The 19,809-nt window shown below is 34.0% G+C and overlaps 1 long non-coding RNA gene across 1 annotated transcript in view; it reads left to right on the top strand.

Annotated features, from left to right (window-relative positions):
• LOC148679549 (uncharacterized) overlaps nucleotides 1-19,809 on the top strand; it is a 225,324-nt gene that overhangs the window by 190,221 nt on the left and 15,294 nt on the right. Inside the window, exon 2 of the long non-coding RNA XR_015945121.1 lies at nucleotides 1,201-1,326. This is a non-coding gene — a long non-coding RNA (uncharacterized LOC148679549). The remainder of the gene's footprint in view (nucleotides 1-1,200; nucleotides 1,327-19,809) is intronic.

Below are 19,809 nucleotides of genomic sequence, written 5' to 3'. Positions count from 1 at the left end.
TCATGGTGCATTAACTACTTCTAACAAGCATGAATTTGGATGTTAATAATGCATTAGTAAATGTTAAACTATGATTAATAAATGCTTCAAGTATTGTTCATTATTAGTTGATGTTTGTAAATACATGAACTAATAAAACCTTATTAAAAAGTGTGACACACCTTTTTATTTAAAAACTATTAGACTAGTGTTTATAGACTGCTTTTTTGAAGTTCATTATTTTATTATTACATGTATTATTATATTAATTATATTTATTGTTTTAAAAAAAACACATATTTTACATGCACATTTTATTTATTTTATTTATCAATGTATTTATTTATTGATCATTTTCAGAGACAAATTGCACTCCATGTTAATTTTGATGACAAAAACATATTATTATTAATTAGCGTGTTTTTGCGAGATAATTTCTAACCTAAAAAGTACTAGTTCTCTACAGTCTTCATCACCTCAAATTGATACAAAATGTGTTTGGTGCACACACTCACACACACAAAAAATAAATAATCCACAACACCCCAGTGCAAAACAAAGCCTTTGAGCAAGTAGTTGTGTCTAATTCCTCCTACTCTTCAGACTGTATAGTCTCACGTGTGGCGTTCAAGGCGACCGAGCCTGAGGGTGAAGAGGGAACTCTGTGTTTTGACACTGTGGGAAAGCAAGCTTTGTTCTTACTTATCTTATTCCTGGGGGTTGTGCTGCTCTTTCTCTGTCTGTCTCTCTCTCAGACCTGCACTCAGAAGTGAATCTTTCATGTGGTTGTATCGCGCACATCTCCTCATCTCTTCATCTCCAGTGAAGACTTGTAGCAATGGAGGCTTTTGCAAAATACCGTCTGGCTTTTGTCTATGTGCAAGTTAGATAGTGTTTGATATGACACTATTATTTTGTTTTAAATTACTGAATTTATTGAATTTCCATATTTCCATATTTGACCCAAAATTGCCTTGAAACAAACCCTGTGTCTTTGTGATACTAAAATTTCACTAGCATAGATAGACACATATATGCTTTGTCCTAAGGCAAAACATAAGTCATAACAGGGGAGAAATGACTCCATTAGGAGCATTGTGACAAGTAACCCAGACCGGTTTTCAACTAATCCTATCAGATTTCTGTGAAACACGAAGGAAGGATAAAGAGGCCAGTAGAAACTCACAAAGAGGTTAAAACTGCCACTGATGTTCATTACAGGTCAATGAGTTATGCAAACGTCATGAATTTGGTGCATAAATGAACAACCCTAATACATTTTTCCTCTCCACCCATTCCCTATGAACATAAACGGCACACCCACAAGCTTTCACTTAAATATTTTCAGTATCACCCAATCACATTTTTCCTGAAAATTCTCTAATGTTCACCGATGTCTGTTAACATTAAACAGGAAGGTGGGCCACGACCTTCCTAATGCATTTCCCCAATTACTTTTACTTTAAGCCAAGATCGTTTGTTAACAACTATAACATGTTCGACTGTAAAGTGCACAAACCTGACACGAAATTGTGTTTAAATGCATGACTGGAGCACTGAAATGCTTCCATGGGCTTATTACTTACACCTTATTAGGACGTTTTCAATGGGTAAAGTGATCTTGAGCGGAAAGATCAAGCTGCCTGCATTACAAGCAGCCAACAAAATGTTTTCTCTGTCTTTCTAAATCTTTCTTACAAGTGTGCTTAAGAGCTGCAGATTTCATCCACCCTAAAGAGATTAGAAGGATCTTTGATGGATTATATTATACTAAAAGTTTATGAGAAAAATTTTCTGTGATGAATCATACTGGAGGATGACTGTGGCCGATTGTTCAATCTTGAATTACAATCTTTTCAATAGTCATTTGTATAATCTTTGTTTATTAATTTTCTGCAGAAAATGCACACTGAGAGAAAAATATGTATACTTTTAGCCAAAAGTAAAAATCCTTTAATTTGTTAGTGTGTATTATAAATGTATTTTTGTCACCAATTCACTCGCTTACTCACCCTGGGCTTATTTCCTTCTCCATTACATTTTTTTCTTTTTTGAATATTATTTTGTATTTAATATTAATTAAACACAATGTCTTTTTTTAACAATTTAAAAAGCGTAATTTAAAACATGGGGTGGTACGGTGGCTCAGTGGTTAGCACTTTCACCTCACAGCAAGAAGGCCACTGGTTCGAGTCCCTGTTGTGTCAGTTGGCATTTCTGTGTGGAGTTTGCATGTTCTCCCAGTGTTAGCGTGGGTTTCTTCAGTGTGCTCCGGTTTCCCCCACAGTCAAAAGACATGCGGTATACACTACCTGACAAAAGTATTGTCACCTGTTTTAGGAACAATAAATGATGACTTGACTTCCAGTTGATCACTTGATATCAAAAGTGGCTTATATGAAAAGCAAAGACCTCTAGATTACACGTATTTTACCAAAATTAAAAAAATGATCATGCCTTGATTTTTAATTATTTCATTATGACAGTTAGGTCTGACTTTCCTTAGACAAAAGTCTTGTCACTTAACAGAAATAATGTACAGTATAGAATATAAAGTCATGCTGCAATGGAAAAAGAATTAATATTGTGTATGACTCCCATAAGCTTGAAGCACTGCATCCATACATCTCTTCAATGACTCCAATAACTGATTAATAAAGTCAACTGGAATGGCAAAGAAAGTGTGCATGGAGGACTTCCAGCGTTTATCAAGATTGTTTGGATTCATCTTCAGTGCCTTCTCCATCTTATCCCAGACATGCTCATTAATGTTCATGTCTGGTTACTGGGCTGGTCAATCCTGGAGCACCTTGACCTTCTTTGCTTTCAGGGACTTTAATGTGAAGGCTGATACTGAAAAGGAGCGCTATCCTGCCAAAGAATTTGCCCTCTCCTGTGGTTTGTAATGTAATGGGCAGCACAAATGTCTTGATACCTCAGACTGTTGATGTTGCAATCCACTCTGCAGATTTCTTGCATGCCCCCAAACTGACTGTAAGCCCAAACCATGATTTTTCTTTCACTAAACTTGACTGATTTCTGTGGGAATCTTAGGTCACTGCGGGTTCCAATAGGTATTCTGCAGTATTTGTGATGATTGAGATGCAGTTCAACAATTGATTCATCTGAAAAATCTACTTTATGCCAAATTAAAAGTCAAGTTATTATTTGTTGCTCTTACAACTGGGATCGACGACAAGACATTTGTCAAGTACAGGTGAATTGGATGAATTAAATTGGCCGTAGTGTATGAGTGTGTGTGAATGAGTGTGTATGGGTGTTTGCCAGTACTTGGTTGTGGCTGGAAGGGCATTTGCAGCATAAAACATATGTCGGAATAGTTGGCGGTTCATTCCGCTGTGGTGACCCCTGATAAATAAGGGACTAAGCTGAAGGAAAATTAATTAATGAATTTAAAACACTCACACTCACTCTACATTGTCAACACACTGGCATCTTTTTTTATTATTAGGGCAATTTTTGGAAAAAAATATACTAGTATTATAAAAATATTTTGCCTTTAGTTTGTTGTAATTTACTTCTAAATAGCATAAATACTATAATAATTACTATAATGAGATACTATATCATTATTATTATAATATTGATATATTGTGATTGTTGTGGAGTAAAATGTTTAAATTTACCTCAAAGATTGCCCAAAAAAATGTGTTTGACCCCATTTAATTATGATAATTATGAACTTTTTCTAATTATTCTTAAACTTTTTAAGAGTTATTTGTATAATAATTTAATTAAACTTTAATCAAACCAACAGGCCACTCAATGTAGTCATCCATTAATGAGAAAAGTGCTGGTCAGCCGTTAAATTATTTGTCTATAAATATTTGTCCTTCATCTTTGTTTTGGGAGTATGAACACTAAAAAAAATCTCCATAAATGAAATTGTGCTTTAATGAGATTGCTTAGCCAAGCAACAAAGATGTTCATTCACTGCAAGTGTGAATGCTATTACATCCACTTAAAGTCTGAAAGTCATGCAGACTTCAGGAAAGCACAGTAAGAAAATGCATTTAAAAGCACAGAGGCAACTCAAGATTTATTTTCACATCAATAGTGATTAGAGAGTTTATGCTTTTTGTCTAATTGCTTTTACAAAAACCCAATCTCATGCAAAATTGTTTCAAATAAAGCACACATAAAAGTCTAACTCGAATGATACAAAAACATGAGAATGAAATCATACATTAGCCCTCAACATTTTGTTAAGATCTGAGGCAAATCAAATCTGGTCATTGCATACGTTATATTAATTCACAGATGGGAAATTTCAGCATCAACATGAGCTAAATGAAAACACTGACCTGTCGTATAAAGACAGACCTGAGTTTCTTACTCCAGACATACTAATGGACCAGACAAGATGATGCGACATTAGAGAATATTTACATTCATTATTGTAATGTAGCTCTGTTATTTACAGAGGCTGATGAGCTGAACCAATGTACTTTTTCTTTATTATAACATAACAGCCGAGTGTGTTGTAGATACTTTAAAGGGCACAGACAGTTCAGAAGCATTTCTTATTAGCAATCTGCCAAACATAATATAAAAATATAAAACCTAAAGGACAATAAGCATTCAGACAAGTGTTTACGTAAACCTCTCCGTAGCAAAAAAAACAAAGGACTTTTTTTCCTCCTCAGTTTCCTAACCAACAAGTAAATAAACATTGCCCAGTATTAAATTGTGGACAACTCTGGACAAGTATTGAGACTAGATGAAGTTCTGGCATATACACCAAAGCTGAAGTGATTTCAACACCTGTTTCTTTCTTCCTTCAGATCCTCCTAGAAGTATTTCAAGCCTGAAATCTGGCAATAAAAACGTTTACTTGCAAGACATTGTCCATTTTAAGCAGAGAGCGGTGTTAGGATTTTAATAGCAATTAGTGAGTGTGCGGCTGAGGAAATTATGTTAATTAAACAGCACAGCTGTGCGCTACGAGGGACATTTTAACTAACTAATGCTAATATTGTCAGCATACAAATGCGTGTGGAGTGAGGCATACAGCAAGTTCATTGTAATTTTCTGGTATAGTGAAGAAGAAAATGGTTTTGAATGGCAATTCTGCAAATGCACGAAGGAGTCTTATTATTGCTTTTGCTAACTAAAGAATGTGACTGCTTATTATTGGCCTCTATTGAGTTTCCTTTACAGTAGAATTAGGGAAAATTGTGTAAATCTGCAATGGGGAATTGTGTACGGTACTGTTGGTATACTCCCAACCATTGTTCGGCATGTAAACATATATAATTATGGACTGTTTGTTTTGTTTGGGCAGTAGGTTTACATGCGTTTCTTCTAGTTTTTTCATCCTGGTGCCTTTATTTCTGCAGGTTTTGGAACACATTTGGAAGCGTGTGTTTGTGAGATTTCAACATGCCATCACAATGCGTCAGTAATAATGAGGAAGGCCAGGAATGGTGCCAACAGAAAGAGTCGGCCTGTTTTATATTTCCCTCCATTATCAGCCTCAATAAGACCTGAGTGATTTCTAACAGGCCAATAAAAACACTCTATAAATCTGTCCAACTTTACCTTCAGCCGTTTGCCTCTGCCATTCCAGAGAAGACATAAGCAATGTGTTTTTCTTTGATGCGCCAATTCAGATCACTTGCTTTGGCTTCTGTTTATTGCTTACCATTAAATCTGTCACAGGCAGATACGTTCTGTAGGGTGAAGGAGGTAGGGGTTTGGATAGAGGTCGTTAAAATGTCTCAATGTAGGTCCAATCCCAATTCAAATTTTTTTTTTCTTCGAAATTTAGCGTTTTTTTTTTATTTTAGATTTTTTTTTTAAAGCATGACGGTAAAACACGAGCATGGTTATGAATGTGTTAAAATGTTTTTGTTTGTTGTAAAAATTCATAATAATGACAAAAAATACTAATTTGTAGATCTCCTTCCGGTTGCAGCTGTTGTGGGTGTATTCTGGGAAATTTTCTTACCCCTTGGTTTTGAGTGTGGTCCAAATCTTCATTTGAAGGGTTGTATACCCCTTGCCCTTAGCCCTATGCCTTCAAGCTAAAGAGAATTGGGACACCACTACCCCATCACGGGAACGCGCAAAATGAGGAGTAGAAGTAAGGGGAAGGGCTAAGGGGTAGAACTGGCATTGGGCCATACTGTAAATGTGTTATCACAGCCTGATATCACAAGAAAATGCGAAAATTATTTGATGCATTGTCAGAAAAATGGCTAATATGTAAAAGTTCATACAATTTAATTTGTATGAAAATAAAAAAATTGTATTAGAGACTCAGAGTATGTCCATAGGTTCCATGTGACATCATCACAGAGTTATAGTGGAAGTGTCGTTTTTGGTTCTCATGGATACATGCAGTAGATGGAGTTGAAGTCAGAATTATTAGCCCCCCTTAGATTTTTTTTATTTTTTTTATATATATTTCCAAAATGATTTTTAACAGAGCAAGGAATTTTTTTCTCATGTCTGATAATATTTTTTCTTCTGGAAAAAGTCTTATTTGTTTTATTTTAGCTAGAATAAAAGCAGTTTTTAATTTTTTATTAACTATTTTAAGGTTAAAATTATTAGTAAAATTAAAATTTTCGACTCGTAAAATTATTTTTTTTAACTGTCTACAAAACAAACCATCATTGTACAATAACCTGCCTAATTACCCTAACCTGCCTAGTTAACCTAATTAACCCAGTTAAGCGTTTAAAAGTCACTTTAAGCTGAATAGAAAGCTTTAAGCTTGAAAAAATCTAGTAAAATATTATTTACTGTTTAATATATTTGGTTTAACTATCCATTTAAAACAAACACATCACAAATTGCAGAGCTTTGCAAAGAAAGTAGACAGAAAGAAAGATTAAATATAACTCTGGGAAAAGAGCAGTACATTGCACCAGTGCCAGCCAGCAACTCTCTTCACCGACCTTGATTCTGCTATCCCTCGCCTCACACCATAAGTTCAAGTGGCTTTTATAACCTTGTCTTCTTCTAATTTAGCTTTCAGTAATTGGTAGCAATAATTACATAGGCACTCTTATTGCTATACGAGGCAGGGTGTGCCCTGGGCGACAATGGGATGATCAACTCATTCATGCCCATGGGAAACACTTATCTCCAGCATTGGAAAGCGCATGCTAAAATGACAGAAAGCTGAATATCAACCATATAACAATTTGATGCTTTTTAGGAATCAATTCCTAACATTTTAAGAACATTATTTTTAGTTGTTTTTCCCCAACATTTGTTACACTCAAAAAAGGTTTGCTGTTTGTTTAAATTACTTATTTAAATGAGTTGAAACAACACAATTCTTGATTTTTTTTTTTTTTTTTTTGTGGGCAACTTAATGTTTTTATATTTACCACTTAAGTTTACAGAACTTAATTCTTTTGTGTTGCTCTATCACAAATGGATCGTGTGGAACCAAGCATTTTTTACAGTGTAGGCTGGTTGAGTTTCACACAATTCCTTCATGTTGTCACAACACAAATTGATTATAAGTTAACTTACTGTATAGGGCACCTATTTTACCCCATTTTACCCCAAGTCTATTGATTCCCCAGAATGTGTCTGTAAAGATTCAGCTCAAAACACCTATCAGATAATTTATTATACCTTTCAGATAATTGGAAATTTCTGCTCTGAACACATTGTAGCTGTTTTTGTTGCCTGTGCCTTTATTGCAGATGAGCTAGTTCTCCCCGCCCACCATTCTCATGTGTTTGTGTCTCTCCATCTTCTGCTGTATCATATAACGAGCACAGTGACAGGAATGAAGGAAGCAGATCTCACGCAACGTTTGTGAGAAATACTATAGTAAGAATTTTCCCAATGATTATTTCATGTATTTGTTGTGGAGTCAATTCAAGCCTTTCTGCAATGATGAATCACACACAATGACGTTACAAAGTTCAGTCACACACAGCGCTTGCATTTAACTTTGCTAAATTTGTGCAGTGCAGTGCAAATATGACAGGATATGCGTTCATATACACGTCTGTATGGATATTCGTTAAGTTTATGTACAAAATAAACCTGATTTAACATCCACAAACCCGCATTGAAGCATCCTCTTTTATAATTGTACCGACATGTGGCTGTGGTGAAGAATTACGAAGCAATTTTACTGTTTTAATTACAAACATGCACGTTTTTTTAAAAACGTTTTAAACTTGTAAAACTCATTCGTGATCACATTTGATGATGATTGATGATCAGAGAGCTCAACAAATTTATTAATCCCAGTTGCTTTGTGCACATCCTATCTTGTTGATATTATATGCGTTACTACTGAGACATGTTAATATGAGACTGTTAATCAATTCGGTGGGTGGGGAAGTTGCACTCCTAAATAACAGTGCAGTGGGCCTCAAAGTGGTAGGGATTTGGATCCTATTTTAATGTCAGGAAATTTCAAGAAAGAGGCTTATTGTCTTTATATCACTCCAATATGACTGGACACATTACACCTACACACAGTTCTGTCCAGTTTCTAAAAGATGATTTTCATCATACAGTAGGTGCCTTTTAATCATTTTTATAAATTTAAGTGAACAGAAAACAATGACGTTGTCCCATTAAAACTTAAGAATTGTGTTGTTTTAACTCCTTTCAAATAAGTAGTTTGAAAAGAAGCAAAAGTTGCAATAATAAAGGCATAGAATAGTGTAATGTAATTGTTGAAAATGTAATCAAGTATGAATATGGCAATCTTTTTGGCACCTTCCATTAGGCAGTCAACGAAAAAAAATGACATTGTTAGAATGCAGTATTCAACGGAACGACAGAAAAGCATGCAGGAGTGACTGATGCCAGTAGTCAGGAGTCCATAACCAGCATCACAGATAAGGTTAACGCCGTGACAGTGGATAGGGACAAAATAGAGCCATGAATCTCCTCAAAAGGTCAATCACATTCAGCATGGCTTTTCATATTTTATTTATATTGCTCGCTGTTTGATGGCTGAGTGGTCACTTAGTAAATCTTTTAACTTATTTTAGAAGACTAGAAGAGCCAAAGCTGCTAAGCCCAATCCAAGGAATCAGGAAGACAAAGCTTTTGAAATACAGACGGCAGACAACTCAATGACTCAGTGTGCAATATCCATTAAATCAACCAAGCTCAACGTATATATCTCGGCGGGGAGATTCATAAGCTATTTCAAGCAGGAGCAATTATGTGAATAGCATGCACTCTGACTTCCCTGTCTCACTGTTCTTAAATTGATTTGCTTCATTATGGATCCCACGTAAACGTCTAGAGGAAGCGGCTTGTTGAGTGTTTAGTCACTCGTGGATCGACCCATGTTAATAGGCTGTGGGTAATCATATTATTCTTTTTTTGAGGGATGCTGAGTCATCCACAGGTGAATTCCAGAGCTATTGGTCATTTCAGATAAGTCAGTTTTTGTGGATTAAACATAAACAACTATGAGGCAAGACTCACCTCTCTGTATTCCAAAATGATGCATGCTCCATTTCCCTTTAAAGTGTAACAGCAAGCACCATTAAATGGTTAATCGTTAGCAAAAAAAGACCTCTCATTTAGAAGTTGAGTAAATACTATATGCTTGAAAGGCTTCCTGGAATGTGAGGAATGATCAAGTTCCTGTACACAAAGAATTAAAGTGTGAGCCAGCTGGAATTACAGCCTCTGGATTTTATTGTATTGAAGTATAGCATTATACGAATGTCAGTTCCGAGTCTCGAAAACAAGTGGTCGAGGTGTTGTCTGAAAAGTGTTGATTTTCTGCATCACTGGGACTTCTTATTTTACTGTATTGTGTCTGTTCTTTCAGATTTTCAGTGGCTGAATAAGTGCATTTTATTCAGCTGTAAGTGACTTTGAAGTGGACTTCACAGAGAGTTCCTCTATCTTAAGTACATGGGATGTAGATCCGAAGGAAGTGAACATGTTTGGTTGAAAGGCCGCTGCAAATTGTGTAGGACATAACATCAATACATCGCTTCAAAGAAAGTGCAGAGGGAAATTTACCCTCCAGTCCACAACAGGGCTGCCAATTTGAGTATTTTATATTTTTATTTCAGTGATTTTACTATATAGGCAATATTCATACAGCAACCATTTTCTTGGCTATTTGATATTCTTAATCTCTTTACATTTTTTAAAGAAAAACAAGAAGGACAGACATGCTGTAAAGTTTTTACTATTCTCTTATTATTTCACAATTAAATATCTGAATAGCTGAAATCATAGAATAGCAGATTGGAAGATATTGCATATCACCCTAATAGGAGGCATTACCAAAATTCAGCAGTTACAGCTACAGTGCTCTGCATATATAAGTACATCCCTCAAAAATCTGTATTTTAAATTCATATTTTTAATAGGAAGCTATACATTATTATTTTATTTGTGCATATACATTAGATTAGTCAGTACTGAAGCCAAATCTGGAGCTTATCTAACAAAATAACTTACGATATTGTTAGCCATCCAAAAACTAGAACAATCAAATTTATTCATTCATTTTCTTGTCAGCTTAGTCCCTTTATTAATCCGGGGTCGCCACAAGCAGAATAAACCGGCAACTTATCCAGCAAGTTTTTACGCAGCGGATGCCCTTCGAGCTGCAACCCATCTCTGGGAAACATTTACACACACATTCACAACGGACAATTTAGCCTACCCAATTCACCTGTACCACATGTCTGTGGACTGTGGGGGAAACCAGAGCGCCCAGAGGAAACCCACACGAAGGCAGGGAGAACATGTAAACTCCACACAGAAATGCCAACTGAGCCGAGGTTCGAACCAGCGACCTTCTTGCTGTGAGGCGACCGCACTACCTACTGCGCCACTGCCTCGCCCACTCAAATTTATGTTATGGAAAAATAGGAAAAATCAAGAGAAGCAAAAAAATATTTTGCTTGAATTTAAGTGTATTATCTTTTCATTTCTAAATATGTTTGGTGAATAAAATATCATTTTAATAAACATATCTGTTTAATAAATCTGTTTTGTGTAAATACATCAAAATACATTGCCTATATTCACTGAGAAGTAGATAAAAATAGTCATTTTCAAAATGGGGTGTACTCTATGCTGAGCGCTGTACAAAACTTGCATTCAAAAAAACTTAGTAAACATTGTATAAACTTGGTAGATCTTTTAAAATATATATGAATTAGCTAAGTGAACCATTTAACCGATTCTCTCAACAACTAATTCATTAAAGGTCCCATGAAGTGCTTTGAAATGTGCTCTTTTATTCAGTGTTTGGCAATCTCAAATGAAAAAGGAAGAAGGTGGGACTTAGAGTAGCTCCTCCCCTTTTTAAAAAGTAGCCAATAGCGTTTTGTTTTAATCACAGCTCTGCCAGTAAGAGTGGTTCAGCTCAAGTGCATTAATTTAATAAAGCAGATGATTTTACTAAATTACTGATGAAAACTTAACATTTCTGGTAACATTTTAAAATAATGGTCCTTTAGTAAATACTAATTTATTAGGGTATTACCTACATGAACAAAGAATTAGTTATACATTTATTAAGGTGTATATTCATCTTTGTTAATGTTAGTTAATTTGAGATAAATAACAAAAATTTATGTTCATTCATGTTAACTCACTGTGCATTAACTAATGTTAACAACACTGTAAAAAATGCTGGGCTGCACACAATTCCTTCCTGTTGTCCCAACCCAAATTGATTTAATTAGTTTAATTGTTTTTGCAAAATTAAGTAGATTGAACATAAAACATGTAAGTTGTCCCCAAAAAAGCAGAATTATGTTGATTCAGCTCATTGTAAATAAGCAGTTATAACAAGCAGCAAATATATATTTTTTTGAGTGAAGCACAACGTTGGGCATTAATAATGCATTAGTAAATGTTGAAATATAATACATGCTTCACTAGATTATTCATACCTAGTGAATGTAAGTAAGTACATTAACTAATGGACCATTATTTTAAAGTGTTGCCAAATTTCTGTACACATTCAATGAATGAGGACTATAAGGTCTAACTGTTTTGTGATTTGTTTTAAAATATAAGGTGGAAACACAAACCACTGAAAATATATTTTAATAAAGTATACATACAATCTGTTCATTATAAAATCCTGAAGAAAATCTATTTGGACGAAGACATCTGTAACTACTTTATAGAAAGCTCAACTGTGTTGAATTGTAAAGAGGATGATAAGACATGAAATAAATAAGCATATTATCCCATAAAATCATCTATTTTCTGGATGGTCATTGCGTTCAGGTCCTTAAGATGCATTTTTAAGAATAAATTTCATATTTAAATAGAAAACCATGATGAAATCTAATATTATTTAGCTGTATTACTTTTATTACTCTGCCAAATTGTTATTGGAACCATATTTGACTATATAATACATTCAAAAAAATTGAGCGGACCCCAAACTTTTAAACTGTGTATATATATATATATATATATATATATATATATATATATATATATATATATATATATATATATATATATATATATATATATATATATATATATATATTTATATATATATATATATATATATATATATATATATATATATATATATATATTTTTTTTTTTTTTTTTTTTTTTATAACTATTAATACATGCATTTATCATTTTTACATTACAAAAAAAAAATGATGTTGGTGACGCATTGCAAGGGTTAACATATTCAAAACTAATGAATGAAATTACTATTCACTTACAGTATAGTCTGAAAACCAAAGGTATAGACTTTGCCTGGTCAGATTAAGGTTGTTAGTGAATCCTCTGAGCTGATTGACCAGTATGGCGGATTGGCACCTGAATACTGATAAACTGATATCCGAAAAACACAGTGGCCCCTGGGACGCCCCTTCTCCACGCAAAGCAGAAGAGGTTGGCAGAGAGCAGAGAGTGTGGCCTCTCATTGCCAATCACTGCACTGGCTTTAATGAGAGACAAACAGCCGTCTCTCCCTCAGGACCATGAGGGATAAATTCATGCTGCGTGATCAGAATAGCAGGTGCTGAGTGTGCTGAATGTCAGGGCTGATTTTCTGCGTCCCCCTCCTGTGCTGAATGGAAGAGTTTCAGTTAAGGTTTAGTTTTAGGGTCTACAATATTTCTTCAAACTGGACATGTTAGGGCTCTGAATGTCTTCAGGGTAAATATGGGTTAGACTGCCATCTGCTGGTTTGTGTTTAATAAGACTATTGGGCTGATTTGTATGAAGTCGGTATAAGTCAAAAAGAACACTTCAGCTGTTTAGTGTGTCTATTTATTTAGTGAATTTTATAGGTGATCATTTTTTATTGGTGATTATTATTAATCTAATATCTCTAAATATATCAACACTATAAAATCAGCTGTAGTACAACTAAAGCATTTAGGTACCTGATTAGGTCATCATAAGTCACTTTGCTGTGAAATTATTTCTAAAATTTGGAAGTTAACAAGAAAACCTTGTATGTTAGTGTTTTAACTTACTGCTTATAGGCTTGCTTGATTATGCCATTCAAACAATGAATCTGGCTTAATAAAAAAAATAATAATATCTTGCTTTTGAACTTGAAGTAAATCTAAAAAATATATAATAAATGAAATGAAATATAAAATAATATATACTAATACTTTTATTATATTCTTTCTGGTTGACAAGTCAAGATTTCTCATTTATATTTAGATTACCTAAAAATAAAGAATTTAAATGAATAACAATTAGAAAACTTCAGAACTTAGTTCTTCATGGCATAGATTTAACAAGGTACTGGAAATATTCCTCAGAGATTTTGATCCATATTGACATGATAGCATCACACAGTAGCTGCAGATTTGTCAGCTGCACATCCATGATGCAAATCTCCTGTTATACCACATCCCAAAGGTGGAGACTTTGGTGACTGTGGAGGCCTTTTGAGTACAGTGAAACCAGTCTGAGATGATTTGCGCTTTGACATGGTGTGTTGTTCTGCTTGAAGTAGCCATTAGAACATGGGTACACTGTGATCATGTGGGATGGACATGGTCAGTAACAATAATCAGGAAGGCTGTAGCATTGACACTGGTATTGGTACTAATGGGCCCAAAGTGTGCCAAGAAAATATCCCCCACACCATTACACCTCCCCACCAGCCTGACCCGTCGATACAAGGCAGAATGGATCCATGCTTTCATGTTGTTGACGCCAAATCTCACCCTGCCATCCGAATGTCGCAGCAGAAATCGAGACTCATCAGACCAGGATTCTTTTACAATATTCTGTTTTCCAATTTTGGTGAGTATGTGCAAATTGTAGCCTCAGTTTCCTGTTCTTAGCTGACAGGAGTGGCACACAGTGCTCGAACCAGTTTGGCCATTTTCCTCTGACCTCTGGCATCAACAAGGCATTTGCATTCACAGAACTGCCGCTCACTGGGTATTTTCTCTTTTTCTGACCATTTTCTGTAAGCCCTAAAGATGGTTATGCCAGTAAATCCCAGTAGATCTGTTTTCAAAATACCAGCCGTCTGGCACCAACAACCATGCAAAGTCACTTAAAAAAAAAAAAACCTTTATTCCCCATTCTGATGCTCGGTTTGAACTGCTGCAGATCATCTTGACCAGGTCCAATATTTGCATTGAATTGCTGCCATGTGATTGGCTGATTTGAAACTTGGTTTACATGCAGTTGGACCTAATAAAGTGGCCACTGAGTGTAAATTAGACGCTTTTTGCTCAGGTTTTGGCCACTGAATAAAGTTTGTGTTTTATTATTATAAAATCTATATTCTTACAAAATGATATTAAACACAAAAATCTTCATGGATGAAATACGATAACAAAAACATTACATTTTAATAATTTATATGTAAATAGAAAAATATAGGTTGAATCGATTGTTTAGAAGTTAAATATATTTAGGACAGGTTTTACAGGGTTAAAAAGGAAGTTTTAAGTTAAGTTTAATTTTTGCTATTAAATATATATATTGCTCATTGACTGAGAATAAACCCAAATGATGAATCACCACATGAGGCTTGAATGTACAGTGTATATATATGAAATTACACGCACACACTGACAAAATATGTTCTCAGAATGTGAGCATTTTCACAGCCATCCAATTTCAATTAGTTTTATCCAGGCGTTAAAAAAGACGAATGACAGAGAATGTGGTTATTACAGTGATGCTGAAGACAAAAACTGTTCATTATGGCAGAATGGATAATATTTCAGTCCATTGACTTTCAGAGATCCAAAGATAGCATTCGTCTTTTTTCCACAAAGATGTCTTTACTTGGTTAGCTATTTGAAGGAGAAATCCCAGCATGCAACAGAGAGATAAAGACCAAATTATTAGCCCTCCTTTGATATTTCAATTCTTTGTTTTTCAACACATTTTTAATAACTAACTTCAAATAAATAACTTCTTTTTGTTTTGCTAAAATGAAAGTGCATACTATTTTACTATTTAGTTAATTAATAAAAAAAAGTGCAATTTGAAGGCTTAACTAGGTCTATTAGTTTAAGCAAGTCATCCGGCAACACTGATTTGTTCTGTAGCCAATAAAAAAAAAAAAAACATTTCTAATTGGTGCTAATGATATATTAGAGTAAAATATAATACCAAATATACTGGAATATAACAATTTACCAAACTAAAAGAAATAAGACTTTCTCCAGAACAAAAATATATTGGGAAATACTGTGAAACCTTTCCTTTCTCTGTAAAACATAACTTATATACTTTAAATATATAATAATTGTGTCTTGAACTCGTTCTACAGTAGGTCTTATATGCAAAAAAATATGTAAAAAAAACATCTATCATACCAAGACAATAATATGTACATAAACAGCATGGTGGTTGTTTGTTTGTATTATATTTCTTTTTTCTGCAGGGTAAAGCCACACATAAAAGCAATCATGTGGGTTTTTTAATATCCCACTAGAGATTCAATTCTCTGACTGTTCTGCTCAGTGAATGAGTCTTTCTCTATTATAGCCACTTATTTGAAGAGGAGTGTTGCTTTTGATTCAGTCTCAGCTGCACTGTCACTGCATCATGACAGGGGAAATGGTAAAAGTTCCTCGAACCTGGTTACCATACAAGTGGGTGTTATTTCAAAGATTTTCAGGTAGCTTTTCTAATTTAATTTCACTCTCCCTTCAAAGATGAAATAGTTTTTCATTTACCTGCTCAGTTCTCTAGGCTATAAGGGCTGCGTCTTACCCTCAAACTCAAAGGCTTTATTAAATATGTCAGAAGATATTTTTTTGCTCAGGAAAGTCATGACAAGTGAGTGGAAAATGTATTTTTTGGCTTCTTGTACAACTGCATTTTTGGCCTATATTCATCAGGGTTATTTGCTGTTTTTATTTTATTTTTTGTTTTGTATTTTTGAATATTGTGTTTATATGGCAATTTCAGTGTTATTTATTCTTCTACTCATATGTAGTGTTACAGAATTTTTTGAAAACATAAATATATTTGGAGTCTTCAGCAGTTCAGTAAATGTCTCCTTCAGTTCTCGAATGTAAATTTCCCTTGAGCATTCTTTGAGTTAGATGAGGAATAGATAATGTTGATAACTTTTTCTTCTGTATTGCATGAAGATATTTAGCTAAAACTGTGGTACTTGGTGATTGATAAAATATGTCAGTGGCTACCAGCACTTTGAGAGTAAAAGAAAAAGCATATATTAAGCTTCTGATACGCTGACGTCTTTTAAAGGGAATATTCACTTTTCTCTTTCAATCTATTTCAATAAAATGTACATTTACACTGATAAATGACATTTTTAACAATATTCCTGAGATGTCAAAGACTGAATTCTGTTGAATTTTATTGGTTATTTCTAACTAGAGACTAGAGATTTTTGGAAAAGCATTGCTAGCAGTTTGCCACGTAAGACGTTGCAGATTCTCTTATTTATTATAAGTAATTACGCATAAAAAGTATGTTCATTTAGTATGAACGTAAATGAATCTGTATACTACATACTGTATGCCCTGTTGCCATTATCATGTTACCTTAACCTGCTGCAACACTTTATAAATCCTCTCACTGGGCCTTATGGCAAGCTTTGCCAGCATTAAACCCTCTCAAAAGTAAAGAACTTTCTCTCTACACTTTAATTATTGTGAAACCTTTTATCAAAGTCTTGAACATGTGAAACAACGTTGACTTTGATGCATTGTTTTTGATTGATTTTTATTTTTTCTCTTTAATTTACTGTTGGTAGCCGGTTTTGCCACATTGACCTCCATTATAACCACATTTTTGTCAATTGCAACGCCATGACACTATTTTATCATTCATTTCGATTGTTGGTGGTTTTCCCTGTGGGAAGAGGTCAATTTTGTCATTTTTACTGTTGATCATCAGTTGGCACCATTAACCCTTTAAGTAGGCCTGTCCAAAAAAGCAAGTATAATAGCAAATTAAAGTGTGTATGTGTATCTGTGTGAGAGTTACCTTTGCACACTTACCTTGATGTGTCTGTGAAAATCAAGATATGCATCTCATCTCTCAGAACTGCATGGAGTAAACATAAACAATTCAAAATTGAAAAAATTAAAATCGAACTATACATTAAAGCCAATGTTGTTACTAATCGCTTACATTTTCAAGACTGTAATAAAAGGTAAAACACAATATTTTATATTGAAAATACGTCATTTTGAGTGTGTTTTTTATCAAATCAGTGCTATCATTTTTGAATTTGTCAATTAAAGGGTTAATATCCTGTCATTATTTGTTAACATTTAGTAGTTCTGATAAGGACTGTTTGATTAACCCATTTTATATATATATATATATATATATATATATATATATATATATATATATATATATATATATATATATATATATATATATCTGATGCATTTTACAGCAGTTTAAGTCAGTGCATGTTTTCATCCCTAACATCACAAAAGAGTAGTACATTTGAACAGTGCGTGTGGGTTAAAGTCCCTTTCAGAAATAGCTCATATAGGATTAAACTGAGACCAATTCCTCACTAAGTGAATGAAGAATTCTGAATTCTAAATCACCAACAATATTTAACCCATAAATGTAGATTTTTATGTTCAAGTGAAATGGTGAGAATGAAATGGCGAAAGCCTACATTTTTGCAAAACGTAAAATATGTTGCTTAATGTTACACATTAAGTTGTTTTATGGTATTTATTTGGTATTGTGCAAATAACTGCCCAGAAATAATATGTTGTTTGCCCCTGACCCTAATCTATGTCCCTGTAAATATTAGTGTAAAAGGAACAAAAGTTGTTGGTATTATTGCTCCTTAGCCTTCATAATGTGTAGAATCTGCAGATAAACTTTAAAGTGCATTTTTGCATTTTCATAAACGTGTAGGCTGAAGCATGTATTTATGTAAAATATGAAGCCTGTGTTAAGTAATAGGTTTTTTATTATATATATATATATATATATATATATATATATATATATATATATATATATATATATATATATATATATATATATTTTTTTTTTTTTTTTTTTTTTTTTTTTTTTTTGCAGTTTCAGAACTTCTACAGACAGCTGCAGTGACAGCAACTGATTTTTGCCTCTTTAATTAATGCAATCATTAGATTGTATTCTTTAATTAGATAAAAGTCTTTGTTGCCCTTGATGGAAAATGTGAAAGCAATTACGCACAAAATCCTTTGCAAGTCTTCAACAGCAGGTGGCAGGATTCAACACTTATTTCCTAAACATCTTTACCCATTCAGTACAGTGCTGTCCCTTTCGCAGATCAGTCAGCTACTGCTCTATATTTTCTTAAAAGTATCACATGAAGCTTTTAGATAAAGTGCAACGTGACCATCAGTTTCCCACAGAATAATCAGAATAAAAACAGCACTAAGTCCATCAGTGCACCCCATGCAGCGGAATCACCAAGGGGCCTTCGGTGGGATTGGACTTTAGCAGCTTAGCCCTTCACCCTGGCCCAATAATGAGAGCCACAGGGGGGTGTTAAAGCTCTTTCCCCTAGACCTGATTAAAAGAAGTCACCGGTTATCAAAAGAGGCAGAGCTGTGTTTACAGTCCATCGCTCTGCCAGGGCTCCGTTACAAACCCCCTTGAGAGAGAATGTGTCAGATCAGCAGTGTCATCTGAGACGCAAGAGCCCACTGTCAGTCAACAGGTGATTATGTTCCTCATTAGGGAACAAGGACAGTAGGGGATTCTTATCACCTGCCACTGCAATAAACAAATAAACAACGCCATCATTTACAATATGTCTAGAAGGCTTTCACGCAGTCCACAGTGCTGATGACTACAAAAAATAACTACAGTATAATTGTAATTTTGTCATCACACTGCTGTTTAAATCCCTTTAGATGTTTAGGTATAGTGTATTCAACTAATATACTCAACTGCTTGGATGCCTATTCAAAAAATGAGGTGGAAATATAAAATTGTTATAAAATAGAATATAAAAATGTATACTGACATAATAAAATAAAATTAACTCAAATTAAAGATATAATCTAAGAAATTAGATGTCTCAGACAATATTTGAAGACTGACAGGTAATAATTGTATGCATTTTGTAAGTAGTTTGCTGTACTGTTATGTCATGCATTTGCTTTACATTTACATTTTAATACTTTTAATTTACATTTCGGCTATGTGCACTAATTTTGCTGCATCTTGGTTTATACAGGTCACTAAAGCTAAAGCTTTAAAAATACATATACTGTACTAAAACATGATCAATAAGTCATGATCGTTTTTCTTTAAAATATTAAAAGAAATTAAGCATTTCTGTTTTAGTTAGCGCTTTATTAGGTACACCTTACTAGTACCAGGTTGGACCCCTTTTTGCTCTCAGAACTGCCTTAATCC

Source organism: Danio rerio, chromosome 18 (genome assembly GCF_052040795.2).
Source record: "Danio rerio strain M-AB ecotype USA chromosome 18, GRCz13ab, whole genome shotgun sequence".
Classification (NCBI taxonomy): Eukaryota; Metazoa; Chordata; class Actinopteri; order Cypriniformes; family Danionidae; genus Danio; species Danio rerio.
Note: the sequence above shows the minus strand (reverse complement) of the source record. Positions and strands in the feature narration are given on the sequence as shown.